Source organism: Alligator sinensis, unplaced genomic scaffold (assembly GCF_000455745.1).
Source record: "Alligator sinensis unplaced genomic scaffold, ASM45574v1 scaffold156_1, whole genome shotgun sequence".
In the NCBI taxonomy this organism is placed as follows: domain Eukaryota; kingdom Metazoa; phylum Chordata; order Crocodylia; family Alligatoridae; genus Alligator; species Alligator sinensis.
The window spans coordinates 2,353,249-2,359,997 of NW_005841844.1; the positions used below are offsets into that span (position 1 = coordinate 2,353,249).

The 6,749-nt window shown below is 48.2% G+C and overlaps 1 long non-coding RNA gene and 1 other non-coding gene across 2 annotated transcripts in view; both read right to left on the minus strand.

Moving 5' to 3' along the window:
* Positions 1-6,482, minus strand: part of LOC102369694 — a 10,956-nt gene extending 4,474 nt beyond the window's left edge. The window contains exons 1-2 of the long non-coding RNA XR_322900.3: positions 6,350-6,482; positions 5,273-5,465 (exon numbers count right to left, since the gene is read on the minus strand). This is a non-coding gene — a long non-coding RNA (uncharacterized LOC102369694). The remainder of the gene's footprint in view (positions 1-5,272; positions 5,466-6,349) is intronic.
* On the minus strand, positions 5,674-5,876 carry LOC112550560. The gene has a single exon (XR_003094470.1). It is a non-coding gene; the product is annotated as a small nucleolar RNA SNORA74 (small nucleolar RNA).
* Positions 6,483-6,749: the final 267 nt, after the last annotated feature.

Here is a 6,749-nt window from a genome sequence, read left to right on the forward strand (position 1 = left end):
AGCGGAGGAGTGCATCTGCCCCTCCTGCCTGAAGTAATAACAGCAGCAATGACTCCCGCAGCAGTAGTTCAGCCTGTAACAACAACCAGCCAAGTTGCTACTGCCTATTACGCTCGCACCAGAACTGAATTGCAGGATTTGTGCAGAGAATCAAGAATCCAACCTGAAGAAACTCTAGCTGTATGGTTGGGACGTTTGGTCGTGGAATTTGGGTCCGACCTGCTGAACCAGGAAGAAGCAAGCTTCTTGGTCAGACAAGCTTTGTGGAGTAGAGGACATGTCACTGACATCAACATGGTGGCGTTTAACGTTCACTGGCCTATTCCACTGCCAGCGCTTGTTGCAGGACTGATCGGTCAAAAAGCCCACGCATGGCATGACGGACGGCCAGAACATACTGGTGCAGAACAACTTATGCTAGCAATCATCGGAGTCTCGTACTGTGCCTGGAACCCCAGAGCACGTGTGCTGGGACTGACATCACTCCAGCGAATAAGACCATGGCCTCACCGTCAACTACGAGATCCTGGAACCGTTCCAGTAACCATTCACAGCGTAGATAGTTGTCTTGAGGTTTATGGGCGAAAGAACATCGTTGTCCTCCGGATTCTGCTTAACCTAATGGTGAACCAACCCATGAGTAACCTCCTTCGTCAGTTGTCACGACTGCGTACCCTGATGGAGCCAAGATTATCTAGTGATATGGAACGTCAACACCCGACTGAGGCTCAAGGCGCAAGACATTGCGAATCCGATCGTCCATCATTGCCACAGAGAACACCAGAGGAGCGATACATGTTTAGATTTCTCCTACAGCATTGTGGACTCAATAAGCGACAACTTCAGATTTTAGGGGACAGAGGCCAATGGCAACTGGCCTGAGTTAGGTTTCCATTATTTAGAAGAACTAGATGACGGCTCCTCGACGATTTCATCTAGTTGAGTGTGCAAGAGAAGGTAGTTTAAAGTAGCAAACACCTGTATTATATGTTTTAGAAATGATAGTGTAGTTCCATGGAAACTTTGTAAATATTTTGTTATACGTTGACTTATTTTTTGAGAGTTTTGTTTACAGATCCGGAATTCAGAGTGCGTGGCGGAGAGAAGCCCCAAGAAGGATAACATCATCGGAAGAAGTGAGGGCCTGACGCGCGACTTTGCCATGACGCCCACTGAAGCCCTGATCGTGCACATCTTTGTTATGAATCTGATTATGTGTATATGTATTTGTGCTGGTTATTATTTGATTCGATCCCTAGAGGACGAACTTATGTTAGCAAATTTTGTGTTTACCCGTTTAGTTCAGCGACCCGTGGTAAGAGCTCTTGATCACCCGAGTGACGAGCGTGTGGTATAATTCAGCTGTGCCTTCAGGGGTCTACTACAGGCCACCTAACCGGGGGGGGAAGAGCTGGACTGGGAATTCTCAGGTCAGCTCGCAGAGGCAGTCAAGTCAATGGACATGGTCATCCTGGGTGACCTAAACTACTCGGACATCTGCTGGGAAGAGCAGTCAGCCAGGTCTGACCACTCACGTAGGTTCCTAGCTGAGTTACAGGACCTCCATCTAACCCAGGAGGTGCACAGTCCCACCAGGGGAAATGCCTTGTTGGACCTGGTCCTGGCCACAGGCGATGACCTGGCGAGAGGACTGCAGATGCTTGACCACCTGGGCGATAGCAATCATCGCCTACTGGAATTCACTATCCAACGCAGAGTGTCAAAGGCCTGTAGCAAGGCAGCAGCCCTGGACTTCAGGATGGCGGATTTCAGTGAGGTAAGGAGACTAGTGAGGGAGGCACTGAGGTCCCGGAGGGGAGGGGAGTTGGGAGTCCAAGAAGAGTGGTTGTTCCTTAAGGAGACGATCCTCCAAGACCAAAAGGTGCCAATCCCCACACGGATCAAAGGGGGCAAGAGTGCTCAAAAGCCCGCATGGCTCACCAAAAGCATCCAGGAACATCTCAAAGCCAAAAAGGAGGGGTATACCCAAAGGAAGGGAGGGGCCATCACCAAGGAGGTTTATACCTCTACTGCTCAAGATTGTAGGGGGGCTGTTAGGAAGGCTAAGGCAAAGATGGAACTTGGACTAGCGACCCGGATCAAAAATAATATGAAGTCCTTTTTTAATATAGGGGGTAAAAAGAAAGTACCAAGTAACGTGGGGCCTCTGCAGGACATGCTTGGAAATCTGGTGGTAGCACCAGATAACAAACCTAATCTCTTTAACAGATTCTTCTCTTCCATTTTTCTGAGCAGGGACAGGGACATCCCCCCTCACTGGGAATCTGGACAGACCCAGGGGAGGCGCAGCCAGGTCCAGGGTCAGTGAGGACCTAGTCAGGGAACTTCTGGAGGGACTAGACGTGTTCAGATCAGCAGGTCCTGACGATCTTCAGCCCAGAGTGCTGAGGGAATTGGCAGAGGTCATTGCGGGACCCCTGGCACAGCTTTATGAGCACTCGTGGTGCTCTGTCACTATTGATTCCACGATGAACATAGGCCGCCAATGTGAGGATGTGGTCAGGAAGACTAACTACACCTTGTCATGCATCCACAGATGCTTTACGAGCAGGGCCAAGGAGGTGATCCTCCCCCTCTATGCAACACTGGTCAGGCCACAGTTGGCGTACTGCGTCCAGTTCTGGGCACCACACTTTTGAAAGGATGTGGACAGCATTGAGAGGGTCCAGAGGAGGGCCACTCACATGATCAGGAGTCAGCACGGCAGACCCTACAAGGAGAGGCTACAGGACCTGAACCTGTTCAGCCTTCACAAGAGAAGGCTGAGAGGGGACCTGGTGGCCATCTATAAACTCACCAGGAGAGTTCCCGCTCCCCCAAACACTACTGGGAGTAACAAGGAATAACAGCCATAAGTTGACTGAGAGTAGATTCAGGCTAGACATCAGGAGGCGCTACTTCACAGTCAGGGCGGCTAGGAGCTGGAACCAACTTCCAAGGGAAGTGGTGCTTGCCCCTACCCTGGGGATCTTCAAAAGGAGGCTAGATAATCACCTAGCCGGGGTCGTTTGACCCCAGCATCCTTTCCTGCCCATGGCAGGGGGTCGGACTTGATGATCTGCTTAGGTCCCTTCCTACCCTACCAACTATGACACTATCTTAATTTGGCCATTTACTAGCATCTTAATTTGAGCATGCCCTGGCCTCCTAATTTGGTCCATCTACCAAAACCAGAAATCCCAAGTGCTCTGCAGTTGGGCACTGTGACCTGGTGCCAATGCTGCAGAGTCCCTTATCTCTGTTATGGGTACACTGTGCAAGTTTCCCAGCCTGTTTATGTGGCTCCAGACAGCAGGTCTTGAAGGAAACCGTCACAAACAGGCTTTTTTAAAAAACAGTTAGCCCTTGCTGTTCCCCTGGACCATTATTCTAAATTAGACCATTATTCTAAAGTCCCGCCAGATGAACCGCCGCCTGACCCCCCCCCCCATACCAAATGGACTTCACTTCGAGAGGATTCTTCAGCAACGGACAACCCCGCTCCACCCGAAGAGGACCCCAGTGATGAGACTCTATATGGACTGAGACACTTTCTTCAAATTATTTTCTTCACCATTGCGGACTATTGTAACAGGTTTGTGTGTATCTACCTTCTTTCTCTCTCAACATTGCGAACCCCCTCCCTCCCCTTCCCCCATCCCCCCTGCTTAGTTGGCTATCATTGTATTTTCTGTAACCTAGTTGCATTCCCCTCCTCACCTCCATCCCTCTGTTAGTCCCTCGCTCGGGCAATTTGTATTTCCCTACCAGATTTGTCATCCTTTTTGGATTCACAATCCTAAACTTTTACTAGTAAAAGTCAATCTACTTTACCTACAAGTCAATTCCTAAAAGCAAATTTCTAAATATAATTTTCTAGTCATCAGCTGCACACAGCACAAGGTCAGTCAAAGGACATGTACTGCATGCAGCACCCAGCACACTGGCTTTGAGGCCAGTCCAGATCAGGCTGCACTGAAATCACTACACAAGGCTGGTCCAGCAGGGTGCTACATGCAGCCAGCACCCCAGGCCCTGTGTTGTGTATAGCACCAGATCCAGCTTGTGCACCACATGCAGTGAGAGCCCCAGAGTAGGATCAGCATGTGCTATATGCAGCATGCAACCCAGCATCCCAGGCACTGCATGCAAGAGAGGGTCAGTCCAGATTCAGTCTGTAGACTGGCTCAGCAACCCTCACCCTACCTGTAACGTCAGGTAAGTTGGACATCCCTGTTTAGTTTTTTCGTGTGTAAAACTCTAGTCTTGTTGCTTAGATTTTTTTTTTTTTAAAGTTAAAAACTTACTCCTCCCTGTTCCAATAGGTAGAGCAATGCAACCTGGAGAACTTAAGGCAAGTCTGGGCACACATCCTTTTGGTTGGGCATGGCACCTGTGCAAATATGCAGTGGTGTCCACGTACTGTGCAGCTTTGGGGCCAGCAACCCCCCTCCTTTCCCCTCTCTTCCAACATGGCCCACCAGGTTTCTGGCCCCAGGCCATTTCTAAATCAGACAGCCTTGGTCTAGGAAATATGGGGGGGGGGGAGGAATGGAGTTGGAGATATTTACTGGATCAACTACATCTTGAAAACATTGCGTCCTTCCTCAGGTCTAGTAAAGCAGGAAACACCTTTGAGCTACATCCGGACTCGTACTGCATCTGCTTCTTCACCACAACTGAGGAAAGACCCTCTGGACCTGAACACTTGTCTAACATCTCCCCAAAATGTGCAGTTGGTCCAATAAAAGGTATCACCAAAGCAAATCCTTGCCAATACGACACTTAAACATTCAGATAACTTCCTAAGCACTAAAAGAAGTAACAAATTTCCATAAAAAAATCTCCCTCAACTCAGCTCCATCCAGCTCACCTTCCATGATGGGCCAGAGACCTTATACAGGGCAGTTCTTCTATACAGTGGAAACTTTGAAGTTAATTACTGTTATAAACATATTTTGCCCTCTCTCAAAATAAAGTGTTTTCCTAGTTTATTTTGTATGTTATTCTACAAATAGACCTTCATGTTCCCCAGCAGCCCAATAACCTCTCAATATGTCCTCCCATTCAACCCCAGGGAAGAAAAAGAGGCTCAGTGAGCCAAAATGTGGATCTCAACGGAGAGCCTGGCAAACAACATAAAAACCAGAAAGAACAAACAGATTTAAATAGAAGCAACTTTAATAAATAGAAATAATCAAGAGTAATTCTTAAAAATGTGTTAACAAGTCATATCAAGCATGTTTTCCATTATGTTAATCCCTTAACTCACTTTTTATGTTTCATCTTGCTACACCTGAACCTTGCATACACAGGGGTAGTCCTCTTCATGTACTCTCATCTCCCTGCATCTCTTAAGTTTGCAGGTCTTAAGAACAGCAACATTTATTCCTTCCTTTTCCTCAGACAGCTATTGGATGTCTCTGTATCACTCCGTAGAAAAAATAATATGAATAGGCTTCTACCTGAAATCCAGAAATTAAAAAAAAAAAAGTAGTCAGCCCTGGGGCCCTAAAGATCCAGCATCCAATACTCGCTTCAGTTTATTTCTGTACTTTTTTTGGTAGACTGATGCAATTAAACAAGCTAACTTCCCCACCCCCATCTTGTTTTCAGACACAAAAGGTAACAAAAAAAGCTTCTGCAGCCATTTTCATGCACAGTAAGGAAACAATTGTTTGCATCCAGTCTAGGATTAACTCTACAGAGAAAGAGTTACTCCACTCTCAAGCATGCAAAGTGCTACCAAAACCTGGCACTGACTGGCACTAGAACAGTATCAGGAGTACCAGGAAACACTGACAGCACATTTCTCTCCCAGTAGTGTAACACTAGCACAGGCACAGAACTGCACTGGGCAGCTGACAACTGCTGGATTAAATCAAGACACCTTCCATGCTTTGAAAATTCTACAGGAAACCCCCCTCATATGGGCCTTCCTTCAAACTGTGTGCATCTGACACCTCATCCCTTGATTCCTGACTCAGTGATCAATGCTTCTTCTAATCATCTGATATAAGCCGCTGCTGAAAGGGAATCAGCTGGTGGTTCCCACCAAGGAAGTATTGATCTCAGCAAGCAGACATCTAGATACCAATGAAGGCTATTCAGTTGCTAAACATGGCAGACTACCCACAGCACTTTGTGCATCCATAGGGACATTTAAGCCAGGCCATTTTAAAGGTGCTTCCCTCACCCATAATTTAAATATATGAAAAAATTCTAATCTACACATTTCTTCCTGTGTGAGCTGCTTCCTGGGACAGAGTTAAGAAAACGAGATGCAGCTTTCTGCTGAAGACAGAACTACATGTGCTTCATTTGAGTTTTGGTAAAACCCAAGAGATACCTTGAATGTCTAAGTAAGAGTTACCGGTTGAGCCTCAATTTTCCAAAAACCCTCTCTGCCACCAGAGCGCCTTTGTGCACGTTGATCCCTTCACAGCTGCAGATACCCTTAAACAAAGCAGACAGACAGGTCAACTCAAGCTCCTGCGTTAAGAACACACCGGTGTGAATGAACACTGGTACCGGCAGCTGCGCTACGAGGGGGAGGGGGGGGGGGGGGCTGCTCCCGCAACCGACCTCTCCCACGAGCTGCCCACAGGCAGCGGGGCTGGGCTCGGCCCTTGGCCCGCGCTTCACTGCTGGCCAGCGGCGAACAGGGCGGTGCGACACTGACCCCCCCGCGCCCCGCTCTTGCACCGCACCGCACCGCACCGCTGAGAGCCCCCGAGACGCGAGACCGC